Source organism: Oreochromis aureus, linkage group 14 (genome assembly GCF_013358895.1).
Source record: "Oreochromis aureus strain Israel breed Guangdong linkage group 14, ZZ_aureus, whole genome shotgun sequence".
Taxonomy (NCBI): Eukaryota; Metazoa; Chordata; class Actinopteri; order Cichliformes; family Cichlidae; genus Oreochromis; species Oreochromis aureus.
The window spans coordinates 23,916,361-23,936,205 of record NC_052955.1 but is presented as its reverse complement, the minus strand read 5'-3'; the positions used below and the strand labels follow the sequence as shown (position 1 = coordinate 23,936,205).

Genomic DNA, 19,845 nt, shown 5'->3' with positions numbered 1-19,845 from the left:
CCCTGTTTCAAACATGCTGTTGTACAGCCTATACTTAAAAAAAATGATCTTGAATGCTCTGTCCTCTTAAATTTCAGGCCTATTTCAAAGCTTCCTTTCCTGTCAAATTTTTTGAAAAAGATTGTATTCGTTTAGCTCCAATCTTTTTTTAAATGGACACGGTGTTCTTGAGAGGTTTCAGTCTGGTTTTAAAGCTCTTGGCAGCACTGAAACTGTACTTTAAAAAGTTTTTAAGGATCTCTTATTAGCCACTGACTCGGCTGTGCTTTTGCTTTTGAATCTAACAGCTGCCTTTAATACTGTTGACCACAGCATCTTGATCTCACGATTGGAGCATTGCAGCATCAAGGGCGTTCAATTAGAGTGGTTCAGGTCATACCTATCTGACAGGACTTTCTCTGTGAGCTTTGGAGATTTTATCTCTTCCTCAGCTCCCTGTAACCCACATAATTTCCTTAGGGATTAATAAAGTATTCTGATTCTCATTCTGATTACTTGTGGTGTTACCCAGGGCCAATTTTATTCTCTATTTATATGCTGCCTCGAGGTCTAATTTTTAGAAAATAAAACATTTGTTTCCATTCATGCGCTGATGACACTCGGATCTGCCCCACTTCAGTGTGTGGGTGAAGTTAAAGCCTGGATGGCCCCTAAATTCCTTAACTTTAATGAGAACAAAACCAAAATGATAATTTTTGGACCAAGTGGCAATCCCAGCACCTCTGATTTTAACCTGCACAGTCTTGAGCCTTTTATTAAGTTATTAAGTTATTAATTTGGGGGTTATATTTGACAGCAATTTTACCTTTGAAAAACAGATTAGCTCAGTTGTACAGCGGTCTATTTTCAAACTGAGGCTTTTATCTAAGGTAAAATCATTTTTATCTTTTAAAAACTTTGAACAGGATGCAGGGGTTTTCAAGATGGCGGCTTGAAGTAAGGTTGTACCAGAGAGTGCTAGCACGCCAGTTCACTGATTTTACACTGATAACCCGCAGTTAAAGCTGCAACACGGATACTAACTATTTGTAAGTCTGGGATGAGCATCAGCAACTACTTTTTGAAACAGTCCGACAACATGCCGCGAAGGAAAGCTGCAGTGTCTGACGCCGCAGAGGGCTCCAACCTACCTACAGAGCGGAGAAGCTAACGAGGGGACGAGTATGGGAGCTGACGCGGAGTTGGTTATTAGATCGGAACCAGCGATCCGCAAGGTGATTCGGGAAGTAACTGCGAACCTCACTAAAGTTATTGAAGATAAACTTGGACCAGTCTCTCTGCTTTTACAAGCGCAAGGAAAGCAGCTGGAGCACCATGAGGCAAGGATAAAGAACAGAGGCCCCGATCTCGGTTTTGGAGGACACCACCAATCCAGCGCTGGATAAGTTCCAGTCGCTGGAGAAACGGGTAAAGGAGCTCGCGGAGTGCGTTGATGATTTGGAAAATAGAGGGAGGAGGAAAAATATCAGTATCATCGGTCTCCCGGAGTGCGCAGAAGGTAGCAATCCTATCAGTTTTTTTGAGTCCTGGCTGCCTGAGCTTCTCAATATCAAAACAAAAGCTGGTCGAGTTAAAGTGGAAAGAGCGCACCGCACAGTAGCGCAAGCCCCGTCCTCTGGACAGAGAGCGCGTCCTGTATTGGTGAGGTTGCACAATTATCAAGACAAACAGCGGACCATGAACGCAGCATGGGCGATGAGTAGGAATAACCAGCCCTTGAAGCACGGGAACGCCACAGTGATGATTTTCCAGGATTACTCAACCGCGGTTGTACATAAACGGAAAAGTTTTGACGAGGTAAAGAAGCGCCTTAGGTCCATTGGAGCTGACTATAGGCAGATTTACTCCGCTTTGCTTAAGGTGACCCATCGCGGATCCACTAAAATCTTCAGAGATGCAGTGGAGGTAGAATGCTTCATCGAGTCGCTGGACTTAACCCCTGTGGCTGATGACGAGTGAGAGCTGATTTCTCTTCCTGTTTTTCAGACGTTACATACATGGAGCTCCACTATCATTACCGTTCGCTTTGAGGTCGACTAGAATCATTCTGCGGAACATTTGTGGTATGTTGTGAGCGTTGCTAGAACTCCTGGGGTGTTTTTTTTTTCTCTTTTTTCTTTTGGGCAGGGAAGTATCTTCTGCTGTTAGGAAACCTCTACACTCGAGCTCCTCCATTTCAGGAGGGGAACAGTGGGTTCTTCTTATTTTTGTTTTGGTAATGTTTAGTATTGTTTGTTTAGCTTGGTATTTGTTTACCTGTTTTGTTTTGGCCCGGCTCTGTTTTTATGTTTACCTGAATTACTGTCATTATTTAATCTTAGGAAGATGTGTAGAATACTCCAGACCCTATCTGAATAATAAAAGACCAGCATGTCAACAGTGAACATATGCACCTGGAATGTGAATGGTATCCATACGCCTGTTAAGCGAAGAAAGGTCTTGAATTATCTCAGGAGTGAGCAAGTCCACATTGCTTTATTACAGGAGACGCATTTGAACCCTGTGGAACATGCTAAACTAGCGCAGGGGGGATTTGGGCAAGTTTTTTTTTTTCATCCTTTACATCAAGGAGCAGTGGTACAGTTATATTAATTAGGAAAAACCTACCATTCACACCTCTTGATTGTATAAGGGATACTGAGGGCCGTTTTGTTATAGTGAAAGGTGATTTATACGGAGAGGAAATTGCCATTATGAATATTTACTGTCCCCCTGGTCACCCGGGAGACTTTTTGATTACAGCCTTCACAAAATTTGTGGACTTAAATGTTAAAAACTCATTCATTGGAGGGGACTTTAACTGTCATTTTAATCCAATTTTGGATAAATCTCCTCAGGGTAAACTCTCTCTTTCACCTCAAGCCAAGACCCTCGTTACCTTATGTAGGGAACTGGATTATGTCGACGTGTGGAGGGCACAGCATCCTGCAAATAAGGAATTTACCTTTTTCTCTAAAGTACATACTTGTTATACAAGAATTGACTACTTCTTTGTCCCAAACCTTATTTTGCCATCAGTTACGTTTAGCTCAATTGGTAATATAGTTATATCAGACCATGCAGCAGTTTTCCTTCATTGTAATGTCAGGAATCCGGCCCCCCAGGATAGACATTGGCACTTTGACACCTCTATTCAGTACGATCTTGGATTGACAGGCTACCTCACAGAGGAACTTGGACAGTTCTTGTTAATTAATACACCCTCCACAGATAACCCGTCGCTACTCTGGGAGACATTAAAGGCCTACTCAAGAGGTCTCATCATTTCACATACTAAAGGGAAAAAGCGTAGACAAGCAGAGCAAAGGAAGGTTTTGGAATCCAAGCTAAAACACACAGAAGGCGATTATCTTAAAAAACCTTCTAAGGGCAAACTCACAGAAATTTATGCTCTACGTTCGGCATTAGACTGTCTACTGACGAAAGATGCAGTGACTAAAATTAGATTTGCTAAGCAAAAGTTATATGAACATGGTGAAAAACCTGGGAAATACTTAGCCTACTTGACTAAGAAGAAATCAGACTCTCAGAATATCATTTCAATCCGAGATGTACATGGTAAACAGTTTTTTGACAACATCAGTATTAATAATATATTTAGAAAAATCTATGAAGACCTTTATGAACCGCAAATTCAGACAAATACAGCAGACCTATTAGATGTATTTTTTGCCCCTCTTAATCTTCCCAGGGTGTCTGAAGACCAGAACCTCAAATTGGATTTTCCCATATCGAAACAGGAAGTATTAGATGCCATTAAAGAGCTGAAGGCTGGCAAAGTAGCGGGACCAGACGGACTATGTGCCGAGTTTTATAAAGAATTCAGAGAAATTTTAGCTGGCCCGCTGTTGAATATGTACAATGACTCCTTTAAAAAGGGTCTCTTGCCCAATTCTCTAAGGCACAGGTGTCGAACTCCAGGCCTCGAGGGCCGGTGTCCTGCAGGTTTTAGATGTGTCCTTGATCCAACACAGCTGATACAAATTGCTAAATGACCTCCTCAGCATGTCTTGAAGTTCTCCAGAGGTCTGGTAATGAACTAATGATGTGATTCAGGTGTGTTGACCAAGGGTGAGATCTAAAACCTGCAGGACACCGGCCCTCGAGGCCTGGAGTTTGACACCTGTGCTCTAAGGGAAGCCAATATATGTCTTATACTTAAAAAGGGTAAGCTACCTGAAAATTGTGCCCCCTACAGGCCAATCTCTTTGTTGAATGTGGATCTGAAAATCCTCTCCAAGATATTAGCAAAACGTTTGGAACTTTTACTCCCCTCGCTTATTAATGAGAACCAAACGGGTTTCATTAAAGGGCGCAATTCATATAATAACATGCGTAGGTTGTTGAATATGATCCAGCTCTTCCAACAAAAATCTCTACCTGGGGTGGTAATTTCCCTTGATGCCGAGAAGGCATTTGACCGTGTTGAATGGTCGTACCTGTTTTTTGCACTACACCAATTCGGTTTCAGTAGAAACTTTATAAACTGGATTAAGCTACTTTATAACAATCCCTGCTCTGCAGTCCTGACAAACGGGGTGCGGTCCTCCAACTTCCGGATACAGAGGGGAACCAGACAAGGCTGCCCTCTCTCCCTTTTGCTCTTTGCCTTAGCCATAGAACCATTGGCAGAAGCAGTACGAGTTCAGGCGGATATACATGGTCTATCTGTAGGACAAAGACAGCATAAGATTATTCTGTATGCTGTACTTGTTGTGCTGACTCAGCCGGAAACATCAATCCCCTCTCTGGTTGAAACTATTAATAAGTTTAGTGAAATCTCAGGCTATAAAATTAATTATAATAAATCAGAAGCGATGCCATTGGGCAGTCTGAAACAAAAACCACGGGCCCCTTCTCCATTTCCCTTCACTTGGTCCCCACAGGGCTTTACGTATCTAGGAATTAGGGTCACGCCCGCCTTTGAACAGATGTATAAAAGTAACTTTACCCCCCTATTTGAGCAGGTCAAACTAGATCTGGAGAGATGGAAGTCCTTACCATTATCCTGGCTCGGTCGTATCGCTCTTCTGAAAATGAACATTCTACCCAGGCTACTTTACCCAATACAGATGGTTCCGACTCTTTTCCCACATAAAATTATTCAAACTCTAAATGGTTGGTTTAGCTCCTTTGTTTGGGCAGGGAGGAAACCTCGTCTTAAAATATCCAGGTTATGTCTTCCATCCTCAAAAGGGGGCCTTGATCTCCCAGATATAAGGAAGTATCAGCTGAGCACTCATATGCGTATAGCTGCCGACTGGGTACAACAGCCTTCTCCTGTCTGGTTGGATATTGAGTGCTCTATGTCTAACTTCCCTCTGAAAAGTTTGCTTTTTGTGGGGAAACTTAAGACCTTAACGACGCTCTGTAGCAACCCACTCACATTAGCTACTGTTAAAGCTTGGCGAATGGTTCAAAAACTAGAAGGAAGGTCTCACTTAACATCTCTTTTCACTCCCCTATCCGATTATCCTCTTTTTTTGCCTGGGACGACTGACCCTGGCTTTCGGAAATGGGCTGCGAATGGTATTTCTACCTTTTCTGACATAATGGACGGGTCTAATCTTATGTCCTTTAACCAGCTAATCAATAAATACAACATTCATAGGCATGACCTTTTTAGATATTTACAAGTGAGGGACCATATACAAAGGGCTACAACGATACTCACTAATCAGACCGTCTCTAAATGTGAAAAGCAGATATTTCAGCCAAATCTTAGAACTTCTATAAAAATTTGCTATGGCCTGTTAATAAAATTTGGGGTCACTGACACAACCTATTTGAAGAGGACTTGGGAAAAAGAATTACATATAGGGATCAGTGACGAGGTATGGGACGAAGTCTGGGAGAATGCTAAATCTCTGAGCGTCTGTAATAAAGTAAAGGCAATCCAACTTAAAATCCTACACAGAGTTCACATATCACCTTCTCAACGCCATAAATACAATTCAGACCTTTCTCCGCTGTGCCCTAAATGTAAAATAGAGGTGGGCAACCTAACGCACTGTCTATGGTCCTGCCGGAAAATACAACAATTCTGGTTTCTCATAAAGCGCGAACTGGATAAGATCTTCACCACTGACACTGAATGTAATCCACTGTGCATGCTACTTGGAGTGGTAAATGACAAAATCAGGGGGAAGTTTGGAAATCAGCTCTATGCGCTGTTAACATTCTGTGCAAGGAAATGTGTCATGCAGATGAAACCAGGAGATGTCCTTACTGAATCATCAGAGCTGAACAGGTGATGGAGAAACAGGTTTACCTTTTAGGTGACATGAATGAGTTGAAGGGAAGTTATGAACTGTTTCTGAGAGACAAATAACACCAGGATCCTTTTCTATGTAGCTGACAGCTGGTAACTGTGCAGGGGCGGGTCTAGCAAAGTGTTGCCAGGGGTCCATGTAGGGCATTAACAGGGAAAGGGGGGCACAAGGAAATACTTTTCTTTATTATTCTCATTTAAAATGTCTCGCTTTTAAAAAAATAATTATCTGAGTCTTACAACAAACAATTGATAGATTGATACATATATACCATCAGAACAGCGTTTATTTTCATTCAAAGGCTTTATGATTTTTCCTATAATGGTGGGCCGGTCTCTAGTCAAGATGCCCGGGACGATTTTTTTTAACCCAGTCCAGCTCTGTATGCAGCTCATCTGCAGTCTGGTGTTACCTACATCTTCCTGTTCAGAAGGCAGAATTTCCGAGTTCTGAGTACAATTGAAAGCACCACGACTGCAGTTTTGTGTTGGATGTAAAATGAGGCTAGAATCATGGCGGCGGTCAACGACGGTCCAGGCGTGGGATTTCTCGTGGAAATGTGCACATTATTTTTCCTTTCTATTGGTAGGTGGCACAGTGCACTTGTGGCAAGTAAGCAAGCTAGAAGACTGGCAATCTTGCGTGTATTTTGTTTGATAGGTACCATGTCAGAAATAATCCTCTGTCCACTTAGTGCTGTGTTTCATATGATATCAAATTGCAGCAGCATTTTCTGTGTCATTCTGTAACACAAACATATGTGTTCCTCTCCATCGGCCCATAACAGCAGTTGTGGCATCGGTTGCAAAGGCAGATAACATTATTGTGGAGGAATTTTGGTCCACTTTTTCTTACAAAATTGCCTCAGTTCATTGACATTTGCAGACGTTTGTTTATGAACAGTTGTCTTGAATTCTTGCTAGAGTAATTGGTGTTTGTGCTGCTCTGCTGTTTGGTTTTCTCCAAATGTGCCGCTCTCCACTTTGGTCTCATCTGTGCAAAAACAATTCTCAAGAAGTCTTGTAGATTGTTCAGATCTAACTTTGTAAACGTTTCTTAGAGAGAGAGGGCATTCACCTGGTAACACCTCCAAACTAGCCAAACACAAACTTGTTCACTGTTTTAGTAACTGAGCTGCCTTTAACTTTAAAATTGAACATGCTAACCAAGGCCTCATTATTTTTATATTTTTGCAAAATAATGAAGAAAGAACAAACGTCCAAATGAAGTGATATTTTTCTTTGCAGCTTCAGTATCCAGAATCACTATGATGCAGCTCAAATGGGTACAGAAGTGGAAAAATGTAAAGGAAAATAAAGAAAGTGACATTACATTCGGCTCCAAATCGTAGGTGTTACAAAGACTTTGGTATCAGATGACCTTTTGTATCAGTTGAGTGTGAACTACTGCAGAAGTTCTCTGATGGTCTCTAGCTCAGTTTCCCTCTTTTGGTTCTCTAAATTTTCAAGATTAGGCTGGCACAGATGATGGAAACGCTACAAAATGGAGAAAATTATTTGGTCTTAATTTAAAAGTTTCATAGCAATTCTAAAAAAGCTATTATTATTATCATGATTTCTATTATGTTAAAAATAACCCAGTAAACATGAAACCCATACATTTTTGTGTAACTATATATTTAATGTTAAAACACAGTCATCCCACCTGACTTAGAGTCCCAGTCCCAGTGCCCAGCTTATACAGGGCCCATCCTGGAACAAGCAGGATGGAGGAGAGAGCCAGTACCCACCCCAGCACATATGCCCAGGATGGGTAGACGTACCACCGATTAAAAGTCAGAGGCTGGTACTCGATTAAAGAACATATAAAAGAGCCCTGAGAAATGAAAAGGAGATGGTTTAGTTGGTAAAGAATTGAGTGTTGACATCTTGACACTTAAAGCCCAACTCACCAGTGAGACCAGTGGTGTGAGGTAGAGCCAGCAGAGTTTAAAGAAGTAATTGGCTCGTGTTCCTGTCATGTCCTTTATTATGTCATACAACTTATCTACCCCTTAATAGGAGAAGAAACAAAATTAACAACATATAAAGATCACACATGGTGTCAATGGAACGCCAAGGATGTATTTTTTTCACATAAAGGTCAAATGACAGCCAAAGGAGTCATAATCAGTCATGTAAAGACTCCATTATAATGTCCTCACAAGTGTCCTAAATCTGAGAAAATTTCCCTGATCGTGTCATCGTCACGACATCATTAGTGTGAGATATAAAAGCAAGAGCACACCTACCAAATATCCAACCCAGTGCCAGAGTTTCAAACACACATAGGAAGAGGAGGCAGGCTCCATTGCAAGCATAGTAGTCAAACAACTGGAACACAAACATCCCTCCCTGGAGACAATGACACAGATATTTATTTCGCATGCATTTATTTTTCTCACTAAAATCAGAAAATTAGTATATGTAATGTTTAATATTTTCTTTCAGACTCAAGCACACATTTCCAAAACATGTTTTGGCAGTGATACATTACATACAGACCTCAGTAACCATGACAAGCTGAGAGAAGAAGCATATTAGGCAGAAGAGAAGGAGAAAAATCTCCCTTCGACCGGCCCTGCGCAACACTTTGGGAAACATATCAGTGAAGGACGTCATCAACACCTCCATGTTAACAAACTGCGCAGAGAATGGACAAAATAATGAGTACATTTCAAAGCATAAATGCAATGTTCCAAAGTTGTGTGTGTCTTACTTGTGAATCCAGACCCAAGAGAATGAGCATAACAAAGAAACAGATGGACCACAGTTGAGGCAGGGGCATCATGGCTACAGCCTGAGGGTATGCAATGAACGCCAGGCCTGGACCTGAAACACAACATGATGGAACACTAAGCTCCTTCTACACAAAACATGCCAGCCAGTGTCGAATGTTTGTGTTTTAGTTTGTACAGTTTGTGGTGTGTAATGGAATAAATATGGCAGCAGGAATGCAGAAAATTGAACAATCAACTGTGCCTGCTCATATTTAAAGGGAAAAATCAAATGACACCAGGTTTTCACCACTAATCATGTGTTTGACTGTGATGGCACAATGGCACTGACTGATTTAGCCCACATAATATAGTCTGCCTATTGGAACTCAAAGGACGCTGACATCTGATTAGTATTGTAGTTTGTTTCCACAGCTGTAAAAATAATTTCATGCCAGTGAGACCTAAGTCTTAATTTCAAATTAAGCATCACAAAATGTAAACTTAGTGACTCAAACATTTAACAAAGCATTCTGTTTTTCTGTAGAAATGTGAATATTACAGAAAAAACAATCCTTCTGTTCCACATTTCTCCTCTTCTTCCACAACCCCCCAATTCCTATAATCAAGATAACAAGGAAACTTTCACACAATGTTTGGATGCCTATTTTCTTATTGAGATATAGTAAATTTTGAATTTTTAATGGCAAAAGTGCTTTGTTGTTCTTCTTCCAATCCTGGAAACAAGTTCCCATAGATTAGGTATAAACTTACTACTGAGAAATTAACTTTTGTAAATGAAAAATGCTGAAATCATTCAAAAAATACTGTTCTTGAAAATCAAGCCTAACAATTAAACAGAGGCCTGAAAAATTTAAAATCTTTAATCTTCTGTTACCAAGTCTGTGACCAGTTGAGACATGCTGCCATAATATTGTTATGTAAGATTGAGTCCATTTATAGATCACTGTTATGTCATATTTATGGGTCCAGGAGAATGTGGCTGCATGTTTGTGATATATACCTGACTCGGCCACTTCTGCAATGGGAACGCCTTGCTCATGAGCCATGAATCCCAGCACTGAGAAGACAGCAAAACCAGCTACAACACTGGTACCACTGTTCAGCAAACACAGCATCAGAGAGTCTCTACAGATCACAAAAACAAAGTGCAGTCACTGCATGTGGCAAAATATGAGGATTGAAATATTTATTTAAAATTAAGCTTAAATAACTATTGATCATCATGTACTTATAGCAGTTGTTGTTGTATTTGTTGTAGCTTCCCAGCACAGTTAGGGAACCCAAACCGATACTGTAGGAGAAGAAGATCTGACTCACAGCCTCCATCCACACCTGTTCCAACAAAGCAACAGTATTACACTTGTCCACCTGTATTAGACACTGTTTTAGATTTGAGCTCGTACCTGAGGGTCCATTAGTCGTGAGGGTTCAGGCAGAAGATAAAACATCACTCCTTCTAATGCTCCGGGAAGAGAGAGGCCACGAATCAGCAGAATTAACAACATCACATAGGGGAAGGTAGCTGTGACATATACCACCTGTGGAAAAAAAACATTTCAGAGCATTTAAGTGTTTACTCGATATGTACTATGTATATGTACTGTATATATAGCTACACTGAGGAAAAATAATTACTTGATCCCCAGCTGATTTTGTAAGTTTCATTGCTTATAAAACAGTGAACAGTCTCTAACTTTTGTGGTAATTTAATTTTAATGGAGAACACATTAAATAAAAGTTATAAACTGATTTGTCATTGAGAAAAACCATGTCATGTCATTGAGTGAAATAAGTACTTGAGCCCTTACAACCTAGCCAGAATTCTGGTTCCCATAGATTGGCTGATGACACAGTTTCCCCTGTGTCGTTATGTCTATTTTTCCTGTGTGTTGCCCTGAGTTTAGTTTCTCACATTTTAGATTAGTTATTGGCTTTTGGGTTTTCTTACTTTTGTACCTTTGTGTTTTTCGCCTTTTGTTATTAAGTTCCTGTTTCCCTCTGTCGTCTGCACCGGGGTCCTCACATTGCCACACACGATCTGCACCCACAGATCGTTGACAACAGTTTTCTATATTTTCTCCACAAAATATAGAAAATCTGTGGAGGTAGCTAACACTTCAAGTTAAATACTTATTTCATTCAGTGACATGCAAATCAATTAATAACATACCTTTTATGTCATATTCTGCCTCACTCCATTGAAATTAATCTACCATTAAAATTAGAGACTCATTAGAGAGTCATGTAAGTAGACAAATTTACAACTTCTACAGGGGATCAAATAATTATTCCACCCCACTGAATTTACCACAGTTTTACAGCCTGCACAACTACCTTTCCTGTAGATCTGACTCCTTTCCAGACACAAAAGTAGCAGACGATCCACATAGCAATGAGGCACAACAGCACCTCCCACTGGATGCTGCCTATTTCCTCAATGCCCCCTGAGATCATCAGCACTCGTCGTCTAGAAGTAAATTAAATGTAGAAGGTTAAAAAAATAGATAGATAGATAGATAGATAGATAGATGGAGATATATATAGCTGCAAAAGGTACAAAATGTTTTATTGGGCTTTAAATAACTTGGTATGTAGGCTTTTTTAGTCCATCTACATAGACATACTCCCAAAATTCGGTGGCTGCAGAGGTCGAGTTTGTCTGGTTGGTCCAGTGGACGGTGTTATTTTGTGTTGAAAAGTCTACACAGCCCTCTGAGAGGAGAGTGTCAAAGTGCCAAAGTGTCAAAACATTAAAGTTCAAATACTTAAACATACTTCAACAATTTTTATTGGAAATTGGAAACAATCTTTGCATTTACCTGTGTTCCAGTAGTTGTTGCAGGAGGCCCAAGGAAGCTGAGAGCTGAAGGAGAACACGAGGTGAGAGCAAAGCCCAGGACAGAATAATGATGTAGGTCATACAGTTATAGAAGAGGATTAGCTGTCCACCAAAGCCAATCCCTGAAAGGCATTTACAGGTAATGATGACAAAAATCTCCATTTATCAATTACTCAGACTCTTTGTTGTTTTAGGGTTACTAAACAGTTTTGCCTTGAGGTCTGTGACTGTGGTGGCTATTTGAGTGAACTCATTGTCATGTTCAAGAAACCAGTTTAAGATGATTTTGTGATATAACAGGATAATATGACATTATCCTGCTCAAAGTAGCCATGGTCAGCAGCAATACTTAGGTAGGCTCTGGCCTTTAAACAATGTGCAGTTAGTACTAAGGGGCACACGGTGTACCAAGAAAATTTCCACCACATTACACAACCATCACCACCACCACCAGCCTGACCCACTCATCCAAGGCAGTGTGGACTCATGCTTCTATGCCAAACCTACTATCAGACAAAAGGTTTGCTCTCTTCTCCAGTTTTTGTGAGCTTCTGTGAATCACAGTCTCAGTTTCCTGTTCTTATCTGAGTGGCACCTGGTGTGATTACAGCTGAAGCCCATCTCCTTCAAGGTTGTTGTGCATTGAGAGATCCTATTTTTCCTTGGATATACGTGTAGAATTCAGTTTTGGGATAGTCCAGCACCTGTTATTCATGGTCAGAAGAATCCTTTGAAAATAAATAAATAATGAGTGCCACAAACACAGTTTTTATACATTAGCTGGGTAGCTCTCTGCAGTAAAGGGGACAAATAAATGTCAATATTTAATAAAATTGAGTATTTCTAATTTGAACATCATGGGAGATATTTGAGATAATGTAAAAAGTCAACCACATGCATAATATTAGCCTAAAAATGTTCAATTTAAATGCATAGATATTATATCTTATTCCTTTAAAACTGCCTAAATCACTGCTTGCAAAACACAATGTTGCCAGTAATTGTTTGCTCTCAGTTAAGGCTTGAACTCTTAACTTGAGGATTGATAAGTACAGAACTGGCTTAACTTTAAATACTTATTAACTTGTTCACTACAGTTGTGCAAGACTGTGAATAAATGGCCATTGAAGAGAAGGATAACATGATGTTTTCTTGTTATTATAGATGCCTGAACAGCTTACCTTCTGCTAGTGGGCAAAGCTTCCTCCAGCAGGTAATGCCACCCTCCTGGGTGAACTGCCCTATAGTTGTCTCCAGCAGGAACACGGGTACACCACAGGTTACAGCAAATGCCAGATATGGCACCAGGAATGCACCTGAATTAAAAACATACACAGCAAACATATCTGTTGTGCAGCTTCTGAGTAACAAGCTTACTCAATTAAATATGGACCTGGTATATGCTTTTAAAACAAAACATATATCAGTTGTTTAAACATACTACCAGAATTAAGACAACATATTGGGAAGTTATTAAATGAACTGTTTACTAATTAATTATTTGATTAGTACTTTTACTACTACTACTACTTTGTACTAGAACTTTACTTCATTTGTGAAAGTTGATTTCACAATTAAAACTACAATTTTTATAAATTAATAATATTGTTTTCTCTTTTTTTTATTATAATGATCCTGTTGCAAGTAAACAAGCTGCCTGAGGACTGGATACTATTGAATTCAATGGAGCAGAGTCTCTACTTTGGATGCTGGCATCAGATTTGAGGGAATCAAGGTGCTGCAAAATCCAAAATACTTCAAACAGATGGAGAGCCCTGCTTGGCCTCACCTACAGTTGTCACCTCAAGTGATAAAATTAACATTTCCCAGAGTACCAGTGGAGTTTGAAGTCACACTTTCAGTCTCATTTCAGAGACTGTGAACTAGCAATTTATTTTGCTCATGCTTTGCACAATCAATATAATCCTACAAGATTAACACACATTTTGGTTAGTTAATGTAAAATAAATATATTAAATGAATTAAACATAAGTGTTAGGAATGCCTACCCCCTCCATTTTTGTAACAGAGGTAGGGAAACCTCCACACGTTCCCCACGCCGACAATATTTCCTGCCACAGCAAGGAGAAATTCGACCTTATTTCCCCAGTGTCCTCGCTCCTCCACCTCTGGCTGTGTGTCTCTCTGTGTAGATTTTCTTTTCATCATTTCCAAAAGTTCAGGGTGCGGACAATGATGCCTCTGCGCTTGGTGCTCTAATCATCACTGCCTTTATATTCTCTGCCAATTCTGTGTTGAGGAATGAGTTAATAAGTTTTCAGTAGAAACATTAATTAATTCCAGGAAAACAACTGGGTGAAAAAAACAAAAAAATGTTTCAATATTTAAAAGCTTTCACTTTTAACTTGTTGGGGTCTATGTTTATCAAGATGCATCTCAGATATAGGAGGGGTTAAAATTTAGTTGTGCTGTGTCGCTATGTCACAACTGCCGTTCGTTAAGCTATACTTGCCAGTCTTTTGTGTTGGTCAAAGTAAAAGTTTGAAGGAAACCATCATGAGCATATTGCGAGTAAAAATCTTGGGGTTGGAGCAGAAGAGGAGGTGCACTTAAAAGGGGGGTCTCAAGTCTCTAATTTGACTGTGAGGTTGTGTTGGTGGTTGCAGTAGCTTCTGTTGGTTCTCTAAGGCTGGCAATGAAGGTAGAGAGAGCCAAATTTCAAATAAATAACTGAGTAGCAGGGTTTAGCAAGGGTCGTAGGAAAGTACTTAAATGTTTAATTTTAGTTTAAATATTTAAGTTAAAATCCTACAGTTGAAGCACAAAGGAAGGTTTCTCAGATTTTTCAATTAAATATAAACAAGGTGCATGACTCTGCAAAATTCTTTGTTTCCAACTTTCTTACCTTTGCCAGATTGTATTCGAGGTCTAAAGACACTGAGAGTGTTCAATACTTGCTTTGTCTAGATAAATGGACCTCAGAGGAGAAAAGTGAAGACCCATCAGTCAATTCTTATTATGGGCTACTCTTTAATATTACTCTGATTAGTGGTATACATACACTGCTTCCTAAATTTGTCAGGTGTCTGCATGATATCATAGTAAAACAACTTTTTCAATCTGTTAAGAAATGCTTTTTCATCTTTAACATTAAACGATGGTTTGTGAAAACAATACAGAGTTATTTACCCATTGCTTTGTTTCTACTTTTTCTTTTATTTAAGATTGGAAAAGTTGCGAATACGTGTGCGTGAATGATAAGTGAGTATTAACCTGTGTTTCATTTTCAAACAAATTTCCCACGTGTGGGACTAATAAAGGTTATCTTATCTTATCTTATCTTATCTTATTGTGTTGATACTGTAATATGTTCACTATTTAGGAGCCAATGTAGTTCATAGGCCACGCATGCAACGCGTGAGTTCACCCTCATTCCATATGCTAATTGATCTTAGTTAGCTTATCCTGATTTAGTTTTAGTTGTACGGTCTCTCATATGTCCATAACTTCATTGCTGTGTTATCAGAGCTTCTCTGTATGTATGTGGTGCAAGTGGTTGTTTACTTTATAATACGGAGTTTGTAGCGGACAATTTGTTATGAGGATCGTTAAAATACCGATCGTAGTTCCACCGGAAGGATCACCTTCGCGCTTGCCCTTCAAGCCTTTATAAAGGGAAGCCTTCATTTTTTACAACTACCGAAGTAGTTCCTATGTACTGACGGTAACTTAACCTCGCACTAATGCCGTTCAGTTGCACAGTTTAAGTAGAAGTGTACTACATTGCTCTGATCTTTATATATAGTTATGTTAACTATATTGTATTATGTCTATATCCGAATATGTCACTTATCTATTCTCTTTTTTAATCATTTATTTGTATTGTGTATTTCCTTGTAGGAAACCACACACACACAGACACCTGTGTTTACAGCCACAGGAATTGAATTGTGAGAATAAAATGCCTCAAACCAAACATCAAGCTCCTTCTTCCATACTCTGGGACTATTTGGCCTTAAGTGGTGTTCTGGGACGACACACGGGGTGACCATAGTGCTAAAGACTGAATCAGTGCCACAATCGTGCCTATCCTGATATCTCCACTACAATGAGCAAGTGCTTCGGTGACAGTGGGAAGGAAAAACTCCCATTTAACAGGAAGAAACCTCCTGCAGAACCAGGCTCAGAGAGGGGCAACAATCTGCTACATCCGGTTTGGGTGAGGGTAGAAGGACAGGATAAAGACATGCTGGAAGAGAGCCAGAGATTAATAATAACTAATACTAATCTCTGAATTTTATATCTTCTGTTTTTGTAATTAATTTCTTAGATTCTCGACTTTGTTTATGCCTTGATCTATCAGCATTAAAGCTCGCCTTGGTGTAATTGGTGCTGCTTGCCAACTACAAACTACAAATAAATCCACCTCTCACACATGAAAGGTATAATAATCTAGTTGTAGCAAAATAAAAGGAAGTGCAATAAAATATTTTTTATTCTTTGCAAATTTGCGTTTTTTTAATATCAATACGAAAATTTTTTTTATTGGTTTTTCAGATTTTGCCCTTGAAAATACAGAGAACAAGCTTTGTACCAAGTGATCCACAGATCATTTTGACCAGCAAAACATTTGTAATCACACGGCTAAAGCAGAGGAAAGCACAGCAGGCCTAACAGCAAGAAAAAGAAGCCTGTGGGCATTTTCTGTCCAGTCCCACTGGTTTCTGTACTCTTGTTTTGTAGCTGCCTCTTCTGACCAGGTGTTAGATGGCAGCGTTTCATGTTTCCAGCTTTGTCCCAAACCAGCATCTCTGCCTGAGTAGAGCAGCAGCTGGATGTGTACCTCACAAACAGTGGCTGAGATACATCTAGCGACCATTCAGAAATATTGAAAGGGGCCTCCTGTCTCTAATCTGGCCTTTTTGTTTGTGTTGCTCTTGGTGGTGGTGGTAGTCTCCATTTGTTGATTTATCCCTCTTTGTCTGTTGCAGCTCAAGGCCAGGCTCTCCAAGGCTGTCCTCTGAGGTTGGGGTCCTGTGGAACAAAGTCAGAATACCTTCACCCTCCTGTAGCTGCAGAGCATCAAGGCCAGAGTGTCCGATATCTGATACAGACAGAGACACACTCCAGCTAGTCGCGTTGCAAATTGCAGAACAGTTAGATTGGACTCGTGCTGCAGAGCAGGATGGTGGGGACGTGTCTGAATCCTGTAGGCAAGAGAAAATCATCATACACACAATAAATCAAAAAGCAAGTTTTCGGCAGAATATCCTGCAGTTTCTCTTATCGCTCACCTGAGGGACCACAGTCAAGTAGACCACTGCATAATTTGAGTCAGCAGAATGAAGATCATTTACAGTCAGTGTAAGGGTGACTGTCACCCCTGCCTGAGCTGTGGCAGGAGTGTGGAGGGACACCTGGTCACGAAAAGACCTTTGTTCTGCTACAGGAAAGCTGAAGGGCAAAAACATGAATTGTGAAATCATTTAACTTATACTTACAATACTGTGCCGGAGTTTTGAACCAGCCATCATTTAATTTATATTCTTCTTAAAATGCAAAATAGACGCAACTGTGTGACCGTGGTTCATGGGGTTGGAAAGCTCATCTCGTAACCGGAAGGTTGCTGGTTCAATCCCCAGCTCTTGGTCGTTGTGTCCTTGGGCAAGACACTTCACCTACTGCCTACTGGTGATGGCCAGAGGGGTCGATGGTGCGATATGTCAGTCTGCCCCAGGGCAGCTGTAGCTTGCCTCTACCAGTGAGTGAATGAATAGATTTTCAGTCCATAATTTGGCATATCTAAGCTTTTCCCTGTTTCCCTTCCTTGGGGATGGCTTCATGACGGCCTTTAAAGGCATCTTTATCTGTTATGGATAGTTAAGTGGACATGCCACTTCTTCTTTTGTCCTCAACTGGTCTAGTTTCCTCACACTTTTTAATGACACACACTGCACAGCATGGTAAAATATGCCAAGTTTTCAGCTAATAGTTCTTTTGAATCATCTTGTTGGTCAATTTTTGTTGCTGTTTCACAGTGTTATCTTTGAAATTTTCATTAGAAAGAAATGGGAACAAATGATGTGTTTTAATAACAATGTGCATAAAGTTATAATTTAAAATTAGTTCTTTTCCCCATCTAAAGCACAAGTACACACTGCAATAAGTGCACACCCTTAATATCAAATCCACTAGAAAAAAGAAAATTAGAAAGCTAATCTGATAAGAAGGGCAGAATTGAGGGGTGACTCAAGACTTTTTACACAACTGTATAATTTAATAACTGCTCTAAAAATAATTTTGTGTTACTTAGTTTAAATAGTTTGCAAAGGTGAGAGAATGCCAGCGAAGGTGACAAAAGAAACAGGATGGCAGTCTAAGTTCTTTGTAGTTTGCTTTGCACCTGAGCAAGATGTATTTTCGTTTTGATCTACCTGTGTGGCCCTGTCATATGAAGATATCCACAGTCATCATCGGCTGTCAAACTGAAGTTCCGTGCTGCACCATGGTTTTGGATCTCAAAGTTCACCACTGCACTCTGACCAGGCACGAGGTCAGGAAGAGAAAGCACCTGAATAATGTGTGAAACAGACTGTGTCAAAACTGCACGGACCACTGGTCAAAGAAAGGTCATCACCTGACACCTTACTGTAGGTAATCAATAACTTATAAGTCTGCCATCTGGCCCTGCAGAATTTAAAGAAGCAAGACAATAGAGTTTTACAGAGAAAACTGTGAATCCAGAAAGTATTCACAGCACTATACTTGTTCTACAGTTTGCCATGTTACAGCTTTCTCATCTCAGAATTCAACACAAAATATCCCATACTGACATTTTGGGGTTGTTTTCATTTTTCTCATTCTTCTTTGCAGAACCTCTCAACCTCCATTAGGATGGATGGGAAGCATCAATGCGCAGCCATTTTCAAATCTCTAGACATGTTCAATCCGGTTCTAACCTGGTCTCTGGCTGGGACACTCCAGGATATAACAAAGAAGTGGTCTTAGAGAGTCTTCATAGGGTCGTCTTGTTGGAAGATGAACCTTCACCCCAGTCCTGGATCCAAAGTGGAAAGTGCATCAAGAAAGTCTCTACCTCACTGCATTTATTTTTCAGTCGACTCTGACTAGTTTCACAGATTCTACTACTGAAAAACATCCCCACAGCATGATGCTCCCACCAGCATGCTTCAATGTAGGGATGGTATCGGTCAGGTAATAAGCAGTGATGAGAAAAGTTCAATTCATTTAACCAGAGTATCTCATTTCTCATGGTCTGAATGCCTTTCAGGTGCCTTTTGGCAAATTCCAGGTGGGCTGTCATGTGCTTTTTACAGAGGAATGGCTTCTGTCTGGTCATGTTACCATACAGGCTTGATTGGCGGAGTCAAGCCTGTATAGTAACCCTGGCGGAAGGGGTTACATGAATAGGATGAGGGACCTATGGAATCTTCGATACCCAGCTTCCACACTAACGACGAAACAACTAGTAGCTCAGTGTTCCAACATTTGGAAGAAGGCACTGCTCTCACAGCTAGAGATTGACGAGATACAACATAAATGCTACGGCAAGGGGGAGCCAGGGGAGCCTGTCCATACCTGCCAAGCAAATACTAACAGCCTTGGCCAGCCGCTTGAGGAGGTACACCAGAGAGATAGAAGGCAGGAGAATAAACCAGCTGTTCTCCACAGAACCAGCCAAGGTGTATTCTCTGTGGCAAGGGAACAATACGAGAATGGCGCCACCAAGGCTGGAGACGGAGCAATACTGGAAGAGCATATGGGAGAAGGACGCAACCCATAACGGCAATGCTCAGTGGCTAGTGGATCTGAGGGCAGACCATAGCAACCTCCCTGAACAGGGTAGCCATCACGGTGGCAGACATCCAAGCAAGGGTCTCTAGTATGAAGAATTGGACAGCAACAGGCCCCAAAATGGTTCACGCATACTGGCTAAAGAAGCTGACTGCACTCCACGAGTGTCTGGCAAAATGAACCAGCTGCTAGTTGACGAGAGACACCGAAATGGCTAA

General features: G+C 40.5%; 1 protein-coding gene, 2 long non-coding RNA genes and 1 pseudogene across 4 annotated transcripts in view; 2 read left to right on the top strand and 2 right to left on the bottom strand.

Moving 5' to 3' along the window:
- The window catches only part of LOC120443608 (von Willebrand factor A domain-containing protein 7-like), a 42,764-nt gene that overhangs the window by 15,058 nt on the left and 7,861 nt on the right, over positions 1–19,845 (bottom strand). The gene's annotated exons all lie outside the window — the stretch shown is intronic.
- LOC120443610 lies at positions 939–2,384 on the top strand. The gene is made up of 2 exons (XR_005615526.1): positions 939–1,905; positions 1,987–2,384. It is a non-coding gene; the product is annotated as an uncharacterized LOC120443610 (long non-coding RNA).
- Positions 6,877–14,914, bottom strand: LOC120443609 (annotated as a pseudogene).
- LOC120443611 lies at positions 13,494–15,808 on the top strand. Its single transcript, XR_005615527.1, has 3 exons — positions 13,494–13,586; positions 15,037–15,073; positions 15,713–15,808. It is a non-coding gene; the product is annotated as an uncharacterized LOC120443611 (long non-coding RNA).